The sequence below is a fragment of the Solea solea genome, chromosome 18 (genome assembly GCF_958295425.1).
Source record: "Solea solea chromosome 18, fSolSol10.1, whole genome shotgun sequence".
NCBI classification, from domain to species: Eukaryota; Metazoa; Chordata; class Actinopteri; order Pleuronectiformes; family Soleidae; genus Solea; species Solea solea.
Genome location: NC_081151.1, coordinates 2,008,695 through 2,020,224, shown reverse-complemented (window position 1 = coordinate 2,020,224; position 11,530 = coordinate 2,008,695). Strand labels below are relative to the sequence as shown.

At 42.9% G+C, this 11,530-nt stretch overlaps 1 protein-coding gene across 4 annotated transcripts in view; it reads left to right on the top strand.

The window, feature by feature from the left end:
- myt1lb (myelin transcription factor 1-like, b) overlaps nucleotides 1-11,530 on the top strand; it is a 91,981-nt gene that overhangs the window by 24,855 nt on the left and 55,596 nt on the right. For all 4 annotated transcript variants that reach the window (XM_058615418.1, XM_058615417.1, XM_058615419.1 and 1 more), the window contains exon 2: nucleotides 7,654-7,768. The gene's annotated coding sequence lies outside the window, so the exon portion shown is untranslated. The remainder of the gene's footprint in view (nucleotides 1-7,653; nucleotides 7,769-11,530) is intronic.

The following is an 11,530-nucleotide window of genomic DNA, read 5'->3' as shown; positions in this document are numbered from 1 at the left end:
ATTGATCAATAATTCCATAATAACCTTTCAGCATGATGTAAATCAAGTGATCTTGGAGAGAAGGAGCCTCGTGCGCCTCCTCTGGGCTCAGTTTACAGCCTCACAACTAAATCTGTAGTGTCAGGGGAGGCTTTGACCAACCAATCACAGGTAGAGGTCGACCGACGTTTGGTTTTTCTGTGGCTGATTTTTAGAAATCAGGGCAGCGAGGGGCCAATAATGGATGCAGATCTTTTTGGCCCACTAGCCCATTTTCTATTTTTCCTCAATCTGATATATAAATTATTAAAGGTAACTGTTAAATGATAACAAATAATACTACTTTTCTGTGACTTTGTGATGTTTATCACGTTTCTGAGAACAAGAATAATTAATCATATCATGTCATTTGCATAATTGGCCAATTAATAAATAATCATCAATAAAAAAAGGCAAATATCTGCCTGATAAACGAAATGTATTAATCTGTCTACCTATAATCCCGGGTAGTTCAGAGAGAGGAGAGAGCGGGCGCTGCTATTGGTTGTTTGATTCCATCTACTCTGTGTACAGGCCTGTTACACGGCTGCAAACTGGCAAACAACCTCCTGTGCTGCAAAGACGCCCTAAAATAGGAAAGATCTAACACCGAGTCAGACAATAAAAACAATAAAACACGTGTCAATATCAGCAGAGAGTTTGAGAGATGAAGAGATTGCCTCAGGTCATCTGCCGTGTATGAAACAAGTGCATCTGTCCGTGTGCATCTGATGAGAGGAGCTGCAGACAGAGAGCTGCTGCGCTCCCAAAACATCAGCATTTTAACAACCTGTGGATGAAACTCAGCAATCATCTTTTTTTTATTCTTTTTTTTCCCCAGCAATCGTGCTTACTGTAGCTTTAAGGCACAAAAAGCACCTGGTTTGGGAAAAGGAAAAGACATCCTCTCCATAAAAGCACACTTCTGACATCAGGTCTCGGTGTCTGCTGCTCGTGCCGAATCATTTTCTGTGTTCATGCATAAATGTAGTGTTCATCGTAGTTGGCACATGTCAGAAATAGGTCGCACTGAGTCGTGGACGTGCAGTTTCCTTGTACCAGTATAGGAAAGCGTGTTCCTCTCGGCATCGTGGACCGCAGTGAGCATGAACAGTGTCGTCTTCTATAGGCTCAGGTGCCGTACAGCTCCGTCTTCCTGTGGCTATTTCAAGTCTGCGCGCTATCTCACTCCTCGACCTTGATGTTCTACAGCTGCTGGGGATGAGAGATGGTGTTAACACTTCTAACAGCGTAAATCACCAGTCTCTCCCTCCCTCTCTCTCTCTCTCTCTCTCCCTCTCTCCCTCTCTCTCTCCCCCCCTCTCCCTCGACACACACACACACAAACACACACTCACATGCACTACACTTTTTCTCCTAGTCTTGCGCCTCCTCACTGAAATGTTGTGCTCCTCACCCACTATCTGTGCTGAGACGTGATTAGAGTCTTCTCGGTGTGATAATGGGCCACATACACACACACACACACACTCACACACACTCACACACACTCACACACACACACACACACACACACACACACCTTTTTACAGCCACAGAGCAGAGAGAGAAGGAGACTCATCAAGTAATTAAGGCCCTGGCTCTCCCATGGAAATTAAAGGAATGGCCCTTTGCTCTTATCTCTCTCTTTTTCCACCGTCTATTCCTCTCTCTCCCTCCCTCTCCCTCCCTCCCCCTCCCTCCCACTTCCTGCTGGGCTGATTGCTGTCTGGCTTCTCTTCTCACCTGAGTATTTCACTCTCTTTCCCAGGCAGGCAACCCATAGTGCATTGTGCTGGTGATTACCCCACTGTGGGTAATTGCGGCGGCAGTTGGCGCGATGTTATTTCCCCCTCACTCTGCCCTCACAGAGACGGGGGTGCCTCCCCTGAGAAAGAAGAATGGTGGAGCGATGCACTTTCAGCTCTGTGTGCCTCGTGTTTGTCTGAATGAATATACAGTGTATGTTATTTTTTTTTGAGTACATCTCATCCAGACACACTGTGTTTGTGTGTGTGTGTGTGTGTGTGTGTGTGTGTGTGAGCACGGTGAAGCGCGGCGGGTCACGCACACACGGTCAGTTCCATCTCTCACGTCCTTGAAGAGAAAATTGGGTCAGGAAACTGCTTTTACCTCAGTTCACTCCGGCTCTTTGATAGGAGCAGGAAAGTCCTAAAGAGCCAGCGCTCTTCAGTGCCTGACAGCTTCTTACACCCCTGAACCCCGGTGTCTCAGACGGTGCGGCTGTGTCCAAAGATATTTTGTCAGAGAGATTCAGTGCAACAGACAGCCTCGCTCTTTTTTTATTTTCATTTCTTTCAGCTGTGGCAACACGAGATCGGCCGACAGCTGAAATGTGTCATATGTGTTGTTTTATTACAGATTTACTTGCATCTCGATTTAACTTCAAAAAGAGAGGAATGATAGACACATTAAAACAAATGAAGACTGGCAAGGCTACTATTTTAGTGAGTGTTTTGTAGAGCAGTATTTTATTTGTCAAATGTCATCATACTTTACAGAGGAATGAACTTCTGACTAATTATGGAACTGTTGTGGGTATTTAATATCTGATTAATAGGAAGAATGGTGATAAAATGAATTATTTTCCTTTCATTTAATTCTTGCTTTTAGTTCTAAACATCGTTTTCTCACATCTGCATCGATATCATGTAAATTCATGATGGCATTTTTATGGAGTCATAGATTTATTGGCTAACAGGAGTGTTCATTATTCCAAAAATCAAGTTTGAACAAAGGAGGATGTGAGGATGGTCTCGTTTGCTTGTGCCCACCATTTTTAAGTTTATCAGTTAACCTCAGTTCTAAGGTGAAGCGGTGCTCACTGTGCCCTCTGCTGGACCAAGTGGTGATTCCTTCAGACAGTGCGCTGGGCATCTAGGCTGTATACATGAACATGAATGGTCTGAAATGACATGTGTCCTGCTGTCTGTCAGCTTGGACCAGGGACATGTGAGATGCTTGTGCAGCGTGTGATGGCTGCGTCGATGATCTGCGCCGTTTGTGTTGTTCACACGGGGAAGTGTTCCTGCTGCAAAGACTGTATGGTTTTACACCAGATTTACATTTGAAAATCATCACTGTATACGTTTAAATTCTTCAAACATGCTTTCGTATTCTGCTGAAGTGTTAAGTCATGCATTCATATTTCATAATAAAGGTTTGGTGGAAAAAATAAATAGATTTGTGGAACTGAAACACTTAAATTGCTTAATGTGGCCAATATTTTTAAAGTAAAATCACAATCAATCGATTTTTTTTTTTACTTTTTTGAAAGTTACTGAACAGTGCAACCAAACTATGTCACGATGTAAAATGTTACATAGCCCTAAAAGAAAATGCTATAACAGAGCATTTAGACCAAAGAACTTTTCTGAACACATTTGAATCACTTTGTGTAATTTTGCATACTTTCAGTTCCAGTATGAATGTAAGTACTTAACACAAACCTTTATTTAAATTTGAAAGATTTTTGTGAGGTAAAAGGCGACTGCTTCAGCTCCTTACTTTTATCAAATGCCTGTGTGAAAGAGGTTCGTTTTGCCTCCGCTGGCTGCAGTGTGGCTGCTCTCCTCGCCGTCTCTTTACGTGGTTGAAACGTTTTGTTGCGTTGACGTCCGACGCGTGACGATGATGTTGTTTGTGCCTTGTCGTTCGTTCGGGGGAAAGTCAAAGGAGTTCTTTTCTTTTTCAATGAGAAATCCACGCCACTGCCTGTAGGTCAGTGTGATTGGTTGATCGGCGTTTCTCTGGGGCCGGGCGTGAAGTGGACCATCAAATAGTGTGATTTGGCTGAGGAGAAAAAACTGCTGTGTCTGCTCAAGAGGGGCAGAAAAGGAATGGATAGAATGTGCCTCGTATAGAGGAGGCAGATTGTCCTCCACAATCAAATATCGTCATATCGCCCACCCCGAATTGTGACATATGTGAGAGATGTACAGTAGAAGTTGACATTGTGTCTTATTTTGCTGTGAAACTGTGAAACACATAAAAATAGGCTTATTTCCAAAAAGAGCCGTGCGTCTCTAATCGGTTAACGTTTGCCCAAAAGAAAGGCAACACACTCTGTGACAAAGACGCGTCGCACACTCATCCAGCGTGAACACCAGCTTAGTCTGCATCTGCAATCCAGACAAGATATCGACTTCCACAGAACAGTGTGAGGAGTCATGGATAATGGTGTCTGTGGCTTCATCATCAGCGCCGACCCTCTGCCGCTCACGCTAATCACACCTGCTAACAAACACAGCCTCATCACTAAGTTGTCCTCTCTGCCGCGCACCATCACTCTCTTTTCTCGCCTCACCATGTGCCTCTCAGAGCAGGTGGTTTCTGGAAGTGAGCTTGATTCCCGTATTTCTTTTTTGGGGGGGAGCTGTAAATATTTTATTCGCATACAGCACATGAAAGGGAAACAGTTGGTTTCAGGGACTGTTCGTATGCAGCGGCAGAAAGACGAGATATAATATACAACATTCATCAGACACACGCACCAGAACCGAGCTCTGACGAGGCCCGTTGCACCGGCAGCGTGAGGTCATTCAGGCCAAGAAATCAGAGATGCATGTTCACTTCCACCGTGAATGTGTTTGTAAGAGTGTGTGTGTGTCCAACAGGCACTGGAAAGTACACAGGATATGGAACAGAAAGAGAGAAAGAGAGGGGGGGGGGGGGGGGGGAGAGCGATTTCATCTCCTCCCTGCCTGTGTACATCTGCTCGAATGTAGGTCAGGCAGCCCCAGTCACTCTCAGAGCCTGAGAGAAGGAGAGGGCTGTGTGTGTGTGTGTGTGTGTGTGTGTGTGTGAGCGTAAATGCCTGTCATGTACAGTAAGTGTCATAGACTATTTCACAGGGGACATCACAGCCTTTCATTAATGCCCTGTTTGGAACCGTGCAACTGGTCTGTGCAGTTATACGTGTGTGTGTGTGTGTGTGCAGTATGCAGTTAGATATAGGAGGAGCCCAGTAAAGCACCAGCATGGTCCCATCTCTTTCTACAAGGGTTAGGCTGTGAGAAAATACCACAAATACACACACACACACGCACACACACACACACACACACACACACACACACACACCTGTAGAATTCTCGGTTGAAAAGAAAAGAAGTCCACCAGTGTTGGTTTTGTGTGTGTGTGTGTGTGTGTGTGTCGCTGTCCTTGGTGCTGAAACAGAATAGTGCTGCAGCTCCATGACTCGAACACTGACGAGAATACCAGCTCCACACACACACACCCACACACACACACACACACACAGAATGTAGGCTGTGTCCTGATGAAGAGTCCGGGAGCTGTGATTTGTCATCACCTCGCACATGAAGACCTTCATCAAAGGACAGACCCATCACTTACTCTCTGATTAGAATGACCATGGGGCCCTGGGTTAGTGTGTAGCTGTGTGTGTGTGTGTGTGTGTGTGGGTTTGGTATTCTAGTCATCAAATGTGATTTTTTTTTTCCTCTTTTTTTCACACTAAACTGTAGAAATAAAGGCAATAATATACTTATGTCAATGTCCAATTTTGCTTTACTTGAGAGGTGACCAGAGGCATCAGGTTTTTTTATTCCATTCCTTCATTCATTCATTCATTCATTCCTTCATTCATTCCTTCGTACATCCATCCCCGTGTCCATCATTCTTTTGCATGTGCATTCGTCCCATTTCTGTGAGCCTGGATACATCAGAAAAGCTCAGACTCATGGATGGACCAATTAGATTGTGATTGGTCAAACAGTTGAAGGTCACTGAACACATTTTTAGCTCCAAACTTGACACCATTTTAAACACAAGTCTCCAGGGCTGGAACATTTGGGGAAAGTGATCTAATTGCTTGATTTATTTTAATATTTACTGTGTAATAGATTTAAAATGTGATTGGATATTAGCACTGTCCAAACACTGTCTACTTTGTATCATCTTGCAAGGATAACAATTATGTTCTGTGTAAATATAACTTTGTTACTGACATGTGGGTGTGGGTGTCGCATAGAACAATTAAATCTAATGTTTTTTTGCAAATTTACTAATTACTAAGTTTCAAACTGTGATTTCCCCTTTAAAAAAAAAGATGAATGGCTCAGCCCGACACGTCCACATGATCAAATGACAGAGTGATGACATTTCGTGTCCAGAATGTCAAAGCTCAATGTCACTGTGACATTATTTGTGGGGAAAGAATTCCTGAATGTTATTTAACATCGTAACCAAGGAACCTGTGAGGAGAGAGTGACCATATTTCACATTTGTTCTTAGACAGTCAGTGACATTAAGCTTTGGTTTCCACCTTGAAACTCTGCTGGTTGTAAAGACCTTGTGTGTGTGTGTGTGTTTGTGTGTGTGGGAGAGGCATCCAGGCTTTAGAATGTCTTTGCAGTGGCATATTTGAGTTATGTCCACTGTCCTGGTCACAGCTTTGTTTTCTGTAACAATCGGCTTTACTCGCCGTGTACGCGAAGACACCTGACTGTCAATTGAAATAAAAGAAGGAAAACAACTGGTGAGCCGTGTGATTCTAGGGATTCTAGTTATCAAATGGAAATGCTTTTAAAATCAGATACAAAAAAAAAAGCATGAAAGACGGCACGTCCAAATGAAAGTGGTGTTTGAACGGCTCATTGTTTCACTTTAAGGTTTCGCACTAATAGCCCATCTCAAAGTTGTTTGTGCCTTCCCCTCACAACTCACTCTACACTTATTATTCACACTACAAAGGAAGTGGACAAAAAACTGGACTACAGAGGTGTGTGTGTGTGTGTGTGTGTGTGTGTGTGTGTGTAAAAAAAGACCCCCTGTTGGTTCAAAGTCAAGTCCGCTCCTGCTTTAAACAACCGCCACTCCTTTTACATAACACACAACAGGCTGCGTGAACACTCGCCCATGGTTGTGTTCGTCCCGAGGGACCAACCATTGTTTTTATTTAAGCTTCTGTGAGACAGGTTTGGACTGACTGACTGTGTGTGTGTGTGTGCTATGGGCCATCTGGCTGGCTCCCTATGGGGGCCTTCATTCTTTGTGATGGTCCCTATACACTATCGGCACTTCATCTGTTCTCTCCTATACATTCGCTCAATTAGCGGCACCGGATGGAAAGAAACAAAAGCAGACACACGACACAGCCAGAGTTTCACACTCACTCATTTTCCCTCTCCCACTTCTTCTGTCTTTATCTGTTTCACCTTTTTTTTTTTTTGACATGGTGAGACACTGGCGCCCTTACTCACTCCTCTCCTATCTCCCTCCACCCTCTCCTCCCCCCGTTCCTCTCCTCCTTTAACTCAGCGAAGGATGGAGAGCTGAGGAGGAAAATCATGAAGGCAGGCACGGATCATTAGCTATATTTGTCCCCACTTCCTGCAGAAGATGATAGATCTAGCTAATTACCCCATGTTGCCAAGCCTATCGCACACGACAAGCGACTGTTGTTATGGCGGAAATCAACGCTGGCTTCGGCGTGTGCTGCATAGCAGACGCTATATGACTATTCATGAGCCTGGAGTCAAAGGAGAAGGGGAAAATTTAAATCCTGTCATGGCTGTGTGTGAATGTGATTGTTCTGGGAAGGATTTTAATGATGTATGTTCTCCATCTTCTCCTTCTCTCTCTGTGCAGAAAAATGAGTCTGGGGGAGATGTGGTGAGCCCTTTCTCCCTAGCTGAACGTCATTCGGGCACAGTGGAAGCAGAGGTCTGGACCACAGAGCTGTCTCAACTCCAAACCACTGCAGGTAGAGTGCAGTCATCACAACTCAGCCACTTCACAAGTGTTTAGACAAGTATGTGAGCTGTGGACCTTTGGCTGGTTCTGATGCAGCGGTGATCAGCTCAGAAAGGGAAGCTCAGTTTCCTCTAAAATATCTTCATATATGTACTGTGTTGTATTCACATTTCAATACTAAACATGCGCTAGAACACGTTAAGAACGTGTCACCAGTTCTTTCAGAATCAGCTGTTTATCACGGACGACAGATCGTCTTACGTCCTCTATGGGACGGCACAGAATAGGTTTATTTCAAATATATAAATATTTAAATAAAAACACTATTATAGTGTTTGGATTTTACATAATTATCGAGTTCCTTTGTTCTAGTTGTTCGTTTGCAGAACTTATGTAAGAATGTATGTATAATGAAATGAGCGCCCCCTGTTTCAAAGACCACCACTGCACCCAAGTGATATCAAATAAAACACTGTATGCTGCACTAACTACAAAATAAATGACACTGTAGCAACAAGAAAAACAAAAAATAAAACAATTTTAATGTGATCAAACCCTACAGTGGTCAGAACTGTGTAGTACGTAGACCAGTGGACACCAGACTCAGGAAAGAGAAGTTTAATACATTCTTATTAAAGGTCAGACGAGAACGTTCCTTTGCCTGTGTTTGGTAATTATTATTATTATTTATTTTTTTAACGTGTCAATCATGATTTTTTCTAATAGACAATTCAGTCATTAGCAGGGCATGAGTTTTAATTACTCGTCCGTCAGTAGCATTAAATACATTTTCTTACTTGTTTAATTTTCCCTGCACTGCAGTCAAAATTCTTCATCACATACCGTGGTATATACAGTTTTATACAAGAGTATTTCTGATTTTCCTCCAAGACCAGTACACGCACCACAGTTTGAGAACCAGGGATCGAGATACATCCTTGGATCCACTTAGACTACAGTGTTTACAATAATCTACTAATGTGTTTAACTCCTGGACTGTGAAGGCCTTCAGTCATCGCCGGTCCAGCTGATTCATTGTTGTATTGTATTCAGATCACAGGTCTTCTCTCCGTAACCATGTTAGACCTCCACACATCTGCCGTCACCCACCAAAGCCGTTTACCATACGAGTTATCACAAGCCACATGTCTGTGTCTCTCTCTCTGTCTGTCTGTGTCTCTCTGTCTCTCTCTCAGCGCCCACTCACATTCTATCTCTACAGCCCTTCACACTAATTCAGCTGCACTTAGCTTCGGTTTGGCACACATGTTTACTGTCACTTTGATGCATGGCGTAAATACGTATTTGCAGTGAAATATGATAATGCCGGCAGAGTTTTGTTGGCTCCCTATTGCTACACTGTTCTCTGTGTGTGTGTGTGTGTGTGTGTGTGTGTGTGGAGGGTGGGGTTGGGGCACCATATGCCTGAAACGCATTCTCCCAAAACTTCAAGGTGAAAACAAAGGGAAACTGATAACGATGTGAATTGTTGTGACAGATGTCTGAGCCCCCCCACCCCCCCCCCCCCAACCCCTTTACCACCACACACACACACACACACACACACACGCTTGTTTTAAGTGCATATTACAATAATGACTGCAGTCCTCATCCTGCTTCATTCAGTAATATCCACATTTTTTTCCCCCTTTTTCATTTCAGTCTGCTTCTGGTGATCCTCTCGTGTCCTGTATAATAATGTAAACACGTTAATAACATCAACGTACACGTGACTGTTCTCGTCGAGGGCAACTTTGAAATCAATACCGACGCAAACACCGTTGGTATTTGGAAAGTTGCCTTTTCTCCGTTTGTGAGCTGAAGGCAAAGTTGAGCGGATTCTGTTCTTAGCATCATTCTTTCGTTTTTTAAAAAGATATTATTGGGGCTTATTTGCCTTTATTGGACAGGATGGTTGAGTGTGAAAGGTGGAATTGAACTTGGGTCACTGGTTGCCCCATGGGGCAAAAGGCTCTACTAACTGAGCTATTACACACATGTTTATAGGATTACTGGAGATGATGTGCATCAAAAATGGAATGCAGCCTGGACTTCAGTCCTGCAGTGCTGAAAGTATATCGTGCAGAAAGTGCAATGTGGATTGAAAATCATGACTGTAAACTGAAAAACATGGAGATAATTCAAATTCATGTGAGGGTACGGGGGCTGGACCAGGATCCAAACTGGTGACCTTTTGGCTGTGAGGCAGTAATGCCAGCCACCGCACCATCACCACTGCACAAGTCAAGCAGCTTCTTGTTGCTTGAGCGCTCAACTAATCTGTGCAACAAAGCAGTGAGATCCTTTTGAATCATACTTTTTAATAATAAAAATATTATCATGATTAATCTCTTTGTACACAATGTAAATTGTAAACATGTAGTAATCACATTACTGCTGTAAGCCCAAGTTATTCTTAATATCGTTTAGTTTTCATACGAGTGAGTGATTGCATTAATAACCGCTGTTATAAGATAGCTGTGTAATTATAGTTCAAATAACACAATAAGCAATTTGAATTCTTGTTTAAAAAATAATAAAAAAAATGCAGCCTGCTTGGTAATAAGATCATTATATGTGTTTGTTTATCTAACCTCAACGTTTGGAGCACGGATGGACGTGACTCTGTGGCTTTTCATCCAGGCCCATAATGCCATTGATCAAGGGTCTAATTGAGACACAGACAGAGGAGTGGGCCTCCTCCTCCTAATCCTCAATAAGCAGCTAACCTTCATTACAGCCATGACATTTTCCCATGGGGCGCTGAGAGAGAGAGAGAGAGGGAGGGAAGGGGGGGAGACTGAATAGGGCTCTCCAACATATGTCCAGATACAGAGGCATGTAAGCTTCCTGGTGTCTAACTCTCATGAGGAGCCTTGAGGGAAGCAAGCACAGGCGACCTGACTTCCACTGCCGCTGCCGCTGCCGTTATTGTTTTATTCTGCTGCAGGTATCACTTGTTGTCGACACTGTGTTCAATGCTGATGCACATTTACTTCATTTTTATCTTTGGTAGTTTTAAACCAAGTAGGTCTAGATATTTAATTGCAATTTTTCTGACAGATGTGAAGTCCAGCTTCAGTTTGATATTTACTGTGAACTGAGACTTTAAAAACATGATAAATCATCACCGCATGACACTATAGGAACATAAAGTCTTTCTGAATACGATGTGTTTTAATTGGCATAGAACCATCAGTATTAGAACAAATAAATTGCAATAAATGAGCTATTAGCGAATTGTGTTGTTGCAAATTGCGATTTCAAATCGGAAACCATTACTTGCTCGGCCCTAATTTCCAGCACATTTCTGCAGCTTTATTTGTAAACACTGGCTGTCACATGGTTATTGTAGCTGTCGTTGGGAAGTTTTTGCATTTAGGAAAAAGCCGAGTGTCAAGAGAGGAGGTGGAAGTTCACAGGAACAGTTCCAGTTTCCTTTCCTGTATATTATCTCTAAACACATGACAAACACTGCAGACACCGAAACTCCGAAACCTAATACTGTGAACGAGGACGTGCTCGGAAATAAACAATGCAATAACTCAAATTAAACAAGCACAATAATGAAGTTAGAGATAATAAATAAGAAAAAGCTCTAAGTTTACATTTAAAAATGGGTTGTTATTTAATTATTCAGTAGTTTGTTTTTGGTTTTGTTACACAGTAAAGAGAGAGTGTGAGGTACACACACACACACACACACACACACACACACACACACACAATACCCTCTGCCGTCCTGAAATACTTCAGGTCGTTTTTTTCCCTC